This window comes from Coregonus clupeaformis, unplaced genomic scaffold, assembly GCF_020615455.1.
Source record: "Coregonus clupeaformis isolate EN_2021a unplaced genomic scaffold, ASM2061545v1 scaf0660, whole genome shotgun sequence".
In the NCBI taxonomy this organism is placed as follows: Eukaryota; Metazoa; Chordata; class Actinopteri; order Salmoniformes; family Salmonidae; genus Coregonus; species Coregonus clupeaformis.
This window is the reverse complement of record NW_025534115.1, coordinates 266,066-273,978: the sequence shown is the minus strand read 5'-3', so window position 1 is coordinate 273,978 and position 7,913 is coordinate 266,066. Positions and strand designations below refer to the sequence as shown.

Genomic DNA, 7,913 nt, shown 5'->3' with positions numbered 1-7,913 from the left:
AACCATGACTTTGTACTGAAAAAAATAAAATCAATACAAAAAACATAATATCATCACTAATTCTTTTATGTATCTGCTCTCAGTCTGAATGACTAACAGTGTATTATCTAGTTATAACCAGCATGCTCATATTGAAATTGAGTGTATTTTATAATAAATAATAACTTCTCGTTTGTTGTTGTTGCCCTCCACGAGGAAGTGGTTGGCCAGTTAGCAGAGTGCTTAACATGGCAGGGCGGTCCCAGTCAGACCTGATCTCCAGAGGAGCTGCCTGAGTGGAAAGAGGCAGCAGAGCTCCTGTATCGGAGGACTACTTAACGCATGTCTGACCAACTGCAGCGCACAGTGTGGAGACTAGTTCATTCTCTTGGGCAAATTTTGTCTGATTAAAGCAAATTTATGAATTTATGAACTTAATTTTTATAAAGTATTATTATTTTTCTTCGTCTTCCCCTGTAGGTTCTGGCGGTGGCGGAAAGCCTGCAACAGGTTAGGCGGAAGGAGCTCCAGGAACTAGAGCAGAAATACACATGTGACAATACCCAATCACAGCAGAAAAGGGACACTGGAGGGCGGCTGGCACTGTTCAAGACCTCCTAGAACCTTATTGAGTGACGCCACACTTGTATTCCACTGTTAAAGGTCCACTCTGTGTGTTCTTTGCTCCTGTTTTTGATCATTTAAATTAATTATATACACACACACACTACCATACAAAGGATTTGGACATTACTCATTCTAGGTTTTTTCTTTATTTTTACATTTTTAATTTTGTAAATATAGTGAAACATCACTATAAATAATCACCACATGAATCTGTAATAAAAAAAAAGTGTTCAACAAATCCAAAATATATTTGAGATTCTTCAAATAGCCACCCTTTCCCTTATGACAGCTTTGCACACTCTTGACATTCTCTCAACCAGCTTCATGAGGTAGTCACCTGGAATGCATTTCAAGTAAAAGGTGTGCTTTCTTAAAAGTTAATTTAATGGAGATTTCTTTCCTTCTTCAATCCTTTGAGCCAATCAGTTGTGTTGTACTAAGTAGGTCATGCAGAAATAGCCCCTATTTGTAAAAAACCAAGTCCATATTATGGCAAAACCTCAAAAAAGCAAAAGAGAAACGAGCAGTCCTTATTACGTTAAGACATGAAGGTCAGTCAATCGCGGATCATTTCAATACTTTGAAAGTTTCTTCAAGTGCTAACATAAAAACCATCAAGCGCTATGTGATAAACTCCTCTTGAGGACCCCACCGTCTAATGAGATGGCGTATGCGCAACAGAATGCTGTGGTAGCCATGCTGGTTAAGTGTGCCTGGAATTCTAAATAAATCACAGACCGTGTCTCCAGCAAAACGCACCCCCCCACCATAACACTCCTCTCCTCCATGCTTTATGAGTGGAAATCACTGCACTGATCATCCATTCCCCCCCTCGTCTCCACAAAGACACGGCGGTTGCAACCAAAAATTCTCCAATTTGACTCCCAACCAAAGACAAATTTCCACCGGTCTAATGTCCATTGCTTTTTCGTGTTTCTTGGCCCCAAGCAAGTCTCTTCTTCTTATTGGTGTACTTGAGTAGTGTTTCTTTGCAACAATTCGACCATGAAGGCACCTGATTCACACAGTCTCCCTCTGAACAGTTGATATTGAGATGTTCTCATACTTAACTCTGTGAAGCATTTTTTGGGGCTGCAATTTCTGAGGCTGCTAACTCCTATTAACTTATCCTTTGCAGCAGAGGTAACTCTGGGTCTTCCCATTCCTGTGGCGGTCTTCAATTAATTCCACAAATTACTTTCAATTCCAAGAGTGACTACCTCATGAAGCTGGTTGAGAGAATCAAGTGTACAAAGCTGTCATCAAGAGCAAAGAGGTGGCTATTTGAAGAATCTCAAATATAAATAATAGTTTCATTTGTTTAACATTTTTTTAGTTACTTGATTCCTTGTTTATTTCTGTTTTGATGTCTTCTTTTCAATCTAGAAATAATAAAATATAAAAAAACCTTTTAGTGTTCCACTATGTTTTTTTTTTTTTTGTATATTTTTTTGTATTCACTGTGTCCTGGAGGGCTTACATCCCCGTGGCTGCAAACCCACAGCTATGGCTCCAATCTGCTGGTATGGTCGGGATCCCCCCTCTTGCCAATCTTCCCACGCAGCTGAAACAAATGAGGAGCTGAGTGAGCTAGAAGGTTTGGGAAGGGAAGGGTCATCTCCACCTGGCTCTCGGAGGACAAGAGTGCTGCTCCACTTCCATGATATGATTTGGATATCACTTACCTTTGGGAAATACTCACCTTTGGATATATGCACCTGTGGAAATGCGTGAGGGGAGCATTTGGAAGGACTTTTTGCTGGGTTGGCCACCTCTCCACCTGACTACAGTAAGGCTGGGAAAAGTTATCTGAGCGAGTATTATGATTTTGGATGTGGAAGAGCATCCCTGACTGTTAGCCCTTAAAAGAGCCACAAGACTTTGTTATATTTTGTTATTTCCCAAACCTATAATAATCTGTTTTGTTTAACCTTGTCTCCTTGCACTACTTGACAATCAAACTGTGTAGCCTCTCGTGACGTCACAGATGGTGGAGAACGGGCACCTCAGCGTTAATAGTCCATGTCGAGAGGAGGATACCGAAGGTTTGATCACCCAGTTTTTCCAAAGTTGGCCGTGACGGCTCCCCGCCCACTGAAATGAGACATATTAAACCCTTGTTGCTGGCCAGCAAGCCCAGATGCAATAAGCGTGGCTCTCTTGAGGAAAAAAGCCAACCTTCTGAAGGCAGAGGAATTGCAGTTGCAGAGACTGGTCCAAAATACCCGCCCAATAAAGGCAAGTGACTTTATATCTAAGATGGGAGCTACCGATGACATTGAGGCATACCTCCATGCATTTGAGACCCCCGACCACTAGGGAATCTGGCCGACCGTGGGTTGGTCTTTACCCCCTTTCACCTCTTGTCACCTGGCCCTTTACTACTTCTATCCCTGAAGTCTCCTCCATTACTCGTTTTTATGTCCCATCGCTTTCACAGCTGGACCTTCCAACTAACCAACCTCCCTCGGGCGCAGATGCATAACTTGTCCGAATCCAAGGAAATGCTGGATCCCAGAATCGCAGCGGCGGTGGTGGAGGGTTGTGTGGATCGCTACTGCGCCCTGCCTTATGAGGCAAAACGTTCATCAGTCAACAGGCCTTACCCTGATCTATGAATTGGAAAAGTCCGCCACAGCGGAGATGCTGAATGCTTCGCAAAAGACCCCGGAGTGCGGCCCCACCCCAAATGGAAACCTCCAAAACCCAATCTCCCCCCTCACTTATCCGGCTCCGGAGCCAAAACACCCTGAGTGTTACCGGTGTGGGGAGATGGACATATCTCCTGGCGGTGTGGGGACCCACCCGATGAACCTATGCCCACTGCGGAGTCCTCCACTCAGCACCCTCCACCGTTTTCCCTCGCTCTTGGGAGTCTAGATGGCGCCCAATCACCCCCCCCCTGCCCGTTACTGTTCACCATGATGTGCTTCTGGGTAGCCCCACCCTGTCTAGGATTTGGTGGGCCACGTGTCTACCCCGGGGAATCTCCCAGTTTCCTGTGTCCATGGGGACACCGAAATACCCCATTCTAATTACACTACCAGCACCCGGAACCGTCACAGCGGGGGTGGTTGATTCCCTCCCCTCCCTTCCTAATTGGGCCGAGACTGCCCAGCCTTTTACCCACTCTGGAGGGGTCTCCGGAGAGGATAACCCTACCTCGGAGTCATAGGCTCGTGCAATCCTCAGTTCTCCACTCCCCTCTGATAGGGATGGCAGGTGCCCAACCAGAATAGCTACAGAATCTCAAAAAACTGTCTCTCTAAGGGACCGCTGAGGGTATCGTTTGTTAAAGCAACAGTTAGACATGAAGACAAGTTGATATCCTCCAGGTCTGCTCCAACAGAGCTCCTTCCCTAAGCAACAGGGGGAGCTGTGAGAGCTCCACTGTGAGGAGCCTGCGCATATAAGGGTTCAAGCGAAGTACAAGGTGTTGGAGAACAAGATGAAGAATGCGGAGGCAGAGAAGAAACTAAAGCTTCTCACAGAAGCTAAACTCTGCTAAAAATCCAAGGCTGATGCGTTCATAAAAACTCAAGGAGGACAACAGGAGGCTGAGTCCCTGGTCCTAGGTTGGGGGAGTTGGGGCAGTCTGGCAACACCCCGCAATCGGGCCTCTCCGTATTCGCTGCCTTTACCCGCTCTCCGATGTTATTCCATGTTCCTGAGGACTTACATCCCCTGGGTGGCTGCAAACCCAACAGCTATGGCTCCATCCTGCTGTTATGTCAAACTCCACCCCTCTATGGCCAATCTTCCCACGCAGCTGAAACAAAATGAGGCTGATGAGCTGAAGGTTTGGGAAAACCATCTCCATGGAACAGAGTCTCACTCCACTTCCATAGATTTTGGATATACTTACCTTTGGAAATCTCACCTTTATTATCACCTGTGATCGTGAGGAGACATTTGAAGACTTTTTTTCTGGGTTGGCCACTAGCTGCAACGTGACTCAGTACTGAAAAGTTATCTGAGAGTGAGAATTATGATTTTGGATGTGGAAGAACATCTCCCTGAACTGTTAACCACTTAAAAGAGCCACAAGAGAACAGAATTTGTTATATTTTGTTTTTCCCAAACTATAATAAATCCTTGTTTTTGTTTACCTTGTCTCTTCACTATAATCCTAAACTGTTAGCCTCGTTCACAATATATATATATATATATATATATATATAAACTCAACAAAAAAAAAAAAACTCCATCTCACTATCAACTGCATTTTTTTCAACAAACTTAACATGTGTAAATATTAGTATAAACATAACAAGATTCAACAACTGAGACATAAACTGATCCCAATTTCCATAGACATGTGACTAACAGAAATGGAATAATGTGCCCCTGAACAAAGGGGGGTCAAAATCAAAAAATAACAGTCTGTATCTGGTGTGGCCACCAGCTGCATTAAGTACTGCAGTGCATCTCCCTCCTCATGACTGCACCAGATTTGCCAGTTCTTGCTGTAAGATTTACCCCATTCTTCCACCAAGGCACCTGCAAGTTCCCAGACATTTCTCACAGACCTCCCGATCCAACAGGTCCCAGACCTTACTCAATGGGATTGAGATCGAAACTCTTCGCTGGCCATGGCAGAACACTGACATTCCTGTCTTGCAGAAATCCCCACAGAATGAGCAGTATGGCTGGTGGCATTGTCATGCTGGAGGGGTTATTTCAGATAATTGGAATGGTACCACATGAGGGAGGAGGATGTCTTCCTGTACTCACAGCGTTGAGATTGCCTGCAATGACAACAAGCTCCAGTCCGATGATGCTCTGTACACCCGCCCCAGACCATGACCACCCCCACCTCCGTCATCCGCTCCAATCGCCTCTGGTGTAATGCTCATTCCTTGACCGATAAATCGCAATCACCATCACCCCTGGTGAAAGACACCCGCACTGGTCAGTGAAGAGCACTTTTTGCCAGTCCTGTCTGGTCCAGCGATGGTGAGTTTGTGCCCATAGGTTTTGTTGCCGGTGATGTCTGGTGAACCTGCCTTACAACAGGCCTACACCCTCTCCCCTCCACCTATTGCTGACAATCTGATGGAGGGATTATGCGTTCCTGGTGTAACTCCTTGTAAGCATGCCTAAAGGCACGTTCACGCAGATGAGCAGGACCTGGGTATCTTTATTTTGGTGTTTTTTCAAAGTCAGTACCTCTTTAGTGTCTAAGTTTCATAACTGTGACCTTAATTGCCTACAGTCACAAGCTGTTAATGTCTTAAAACCGTTCCACGGGTGCATGTTCATTAATTGTTTATGGTTCATTGAACAAGCATAGGAAACAGCGTTTAACCCCTTTTCAATGAAGATCTATAAAAGTTATTTGGATTTTTACGAATTATCTTTGAAAGTCAGGGTCCTGAAAAAAGGGATGTTACTTTTTTATACCCATTTGTTCTTGAAGAATATCACTTCTAAATGCCTCAATACAGTATATCACCTCAACATTCCTTGTGTCTGTGGTGTGTCTCAGTTCATTGGTGGTGGAGAGACAGCCCTGTATGCCCACACATCCACAGAGACCCCTGGTGCTGAAGACACAGGTGCAATTCACTGTCAAGCTCAGGTAAGCACAAACACAACAGCACCTACCATCTAGTTCCATGGATCTGTCCAGACCTGGTTGAGTTTTTGATTTATTTCATCTTCTCTAGATTTCTTGTGAAGCTCCAGGAATTCAACTATCAACTCAAAGTGAAAGCTTTGTTTGACAAGTAAGTGGATGAGTGTAGTAGAATATATGTGTTTGTGTGTTATGTCCTGCGTTCTTGAATTTGTGATGTGAATACACAACTAAAGGGGGAATGCACATTGTAGTTTTCTCTCCAGGGACGTTACAAAGAAAGGGTTTCGTAAGTTCAACATATTGGGGACCAACACAAAGGTTATGAATATGGAGGAGTCAAATGGAAGCTTGGCTGCAGAGTTTCCCGTATTTGGTAAGCTAGCACAATTTACAAATAGCATACAGGGCACTATATCTGAATGAGTTGTCCCGATTGGCCATTTGGACCTGCACTGTCATCACTCCTGCAGTTTATTCTCTGGTCTCAACACAGCAACTGAAAGAGCGAAAGTAGCCGGCAACAGAACAAATGAGGTAAGAGACTACCTGCAGATTGATAACTGGGTTATAGGACTGTCCTATAATGACAAGGTAATCAGTTACAGTCAATTCATTCCGATAGATATGATATGTACTAAGTACAGCGTGGTACTGAGTCCTAGGGTACGTCACAATAATATCTCCTTTCTCCTGAAGTGTGCACTGGTTCACTACTTCCCCACAAATCTAAAAGCATTGGATTGGTATGATGGCGGGAGTTTCCATCATATTTCTTTCAAATCGGTGAAGGGAAGTGAACAAGTGCAGACTTTTGGAGGAAGGTGAGACAATTGGGACATCGCCCTAATGTGTTACTGTCTGACCATGTTATTCAGGGGCCTCTCATTGTATAGAAGAGGCTGCACTGCGATCTGCTTTCGAGTCTGAACTCAACCAGTCAGGTCTGGAGCTCAAGCTAGAGGTAAGTGGTCTGAAATATAGTTCGGAAGGAAGCACCAAGTAGAAAACGTTTTTAACCATTTATTAAAGAATGAGTCATGCAAGATTTGGCGATATAGGCTCTGCTCCTTCAGGGGGTAGCTCACTGCCCAAGCAAAGCGTCAATATATCAAAATTTACCTACAAGCAGGAAAACAGAACCTAACAGGTGGAGGCTGGGGTGGTGGTGGGAGCAAAGCAAGCAAACGCATACTAGCAGTAGCATCAAGCGGCAGCAGGATATGTGTTAGCAGAATCGGTCAGCTTAAATGAACTCCAAATAAGGTAGAGGGGATTGTTACTAGCATCTAATTGGTGCCATCTCAGCTGATGCTGATGCCGATTTATTTCAGAAAGAAACGCCACATAGAAATATGGTTTAACCATTTATTAAATAATGTAATATTGCAAGTCTTTGCGATATAGTCTGTTACATCAGGGTAGCTCACTGCCCAAGCAAAGCGTCAATAAATACAATTACCTACAAGCTATACCAATCCCCCAAAACAGCAGAACCATACGCCAGACGACTATGTGTAGCTACGGCAGAATGCGCCGTTGAGATATGATCAAATAGATCAGCTAAGTCATCCTACCATTACAAGACCATACCATGTGTGAATATTAACAATTTGTAGAATGCGCTGTGCAACGTATGTCTTATAGTGTTCTCATGTATGCTTGACGCTAAGGTGAGCTGTCATCTTGGTATATGGGAATATTCGTCCTATCTAACTAGCAACCAGTA

The 7,913-nt window shown here is 44.2% G+C and overlaps 1 long non-coding RNA gene across 1 annotated transcript; it reads left to right on the top strand.

Moving 5' to 3' along the window:
• The first annotated feature begins 6,064 nt into the window (after positions 1-6,064).
• LOC123485355 lies at positions 6,065-6,486 on the top strand. Its single transcript, XR_006658974.1, has 3 exons — positions 6,065-6,187; positions 6,276-6,335; positions 6,451-6,486. It is a non-coding gene; the product is annotated as an uncharacterized LOC123485355 (long non-coding RNA).
• The last annotated feature ends 1,427 nt before the right edge of the window (positions 6,487-7,913 follow it).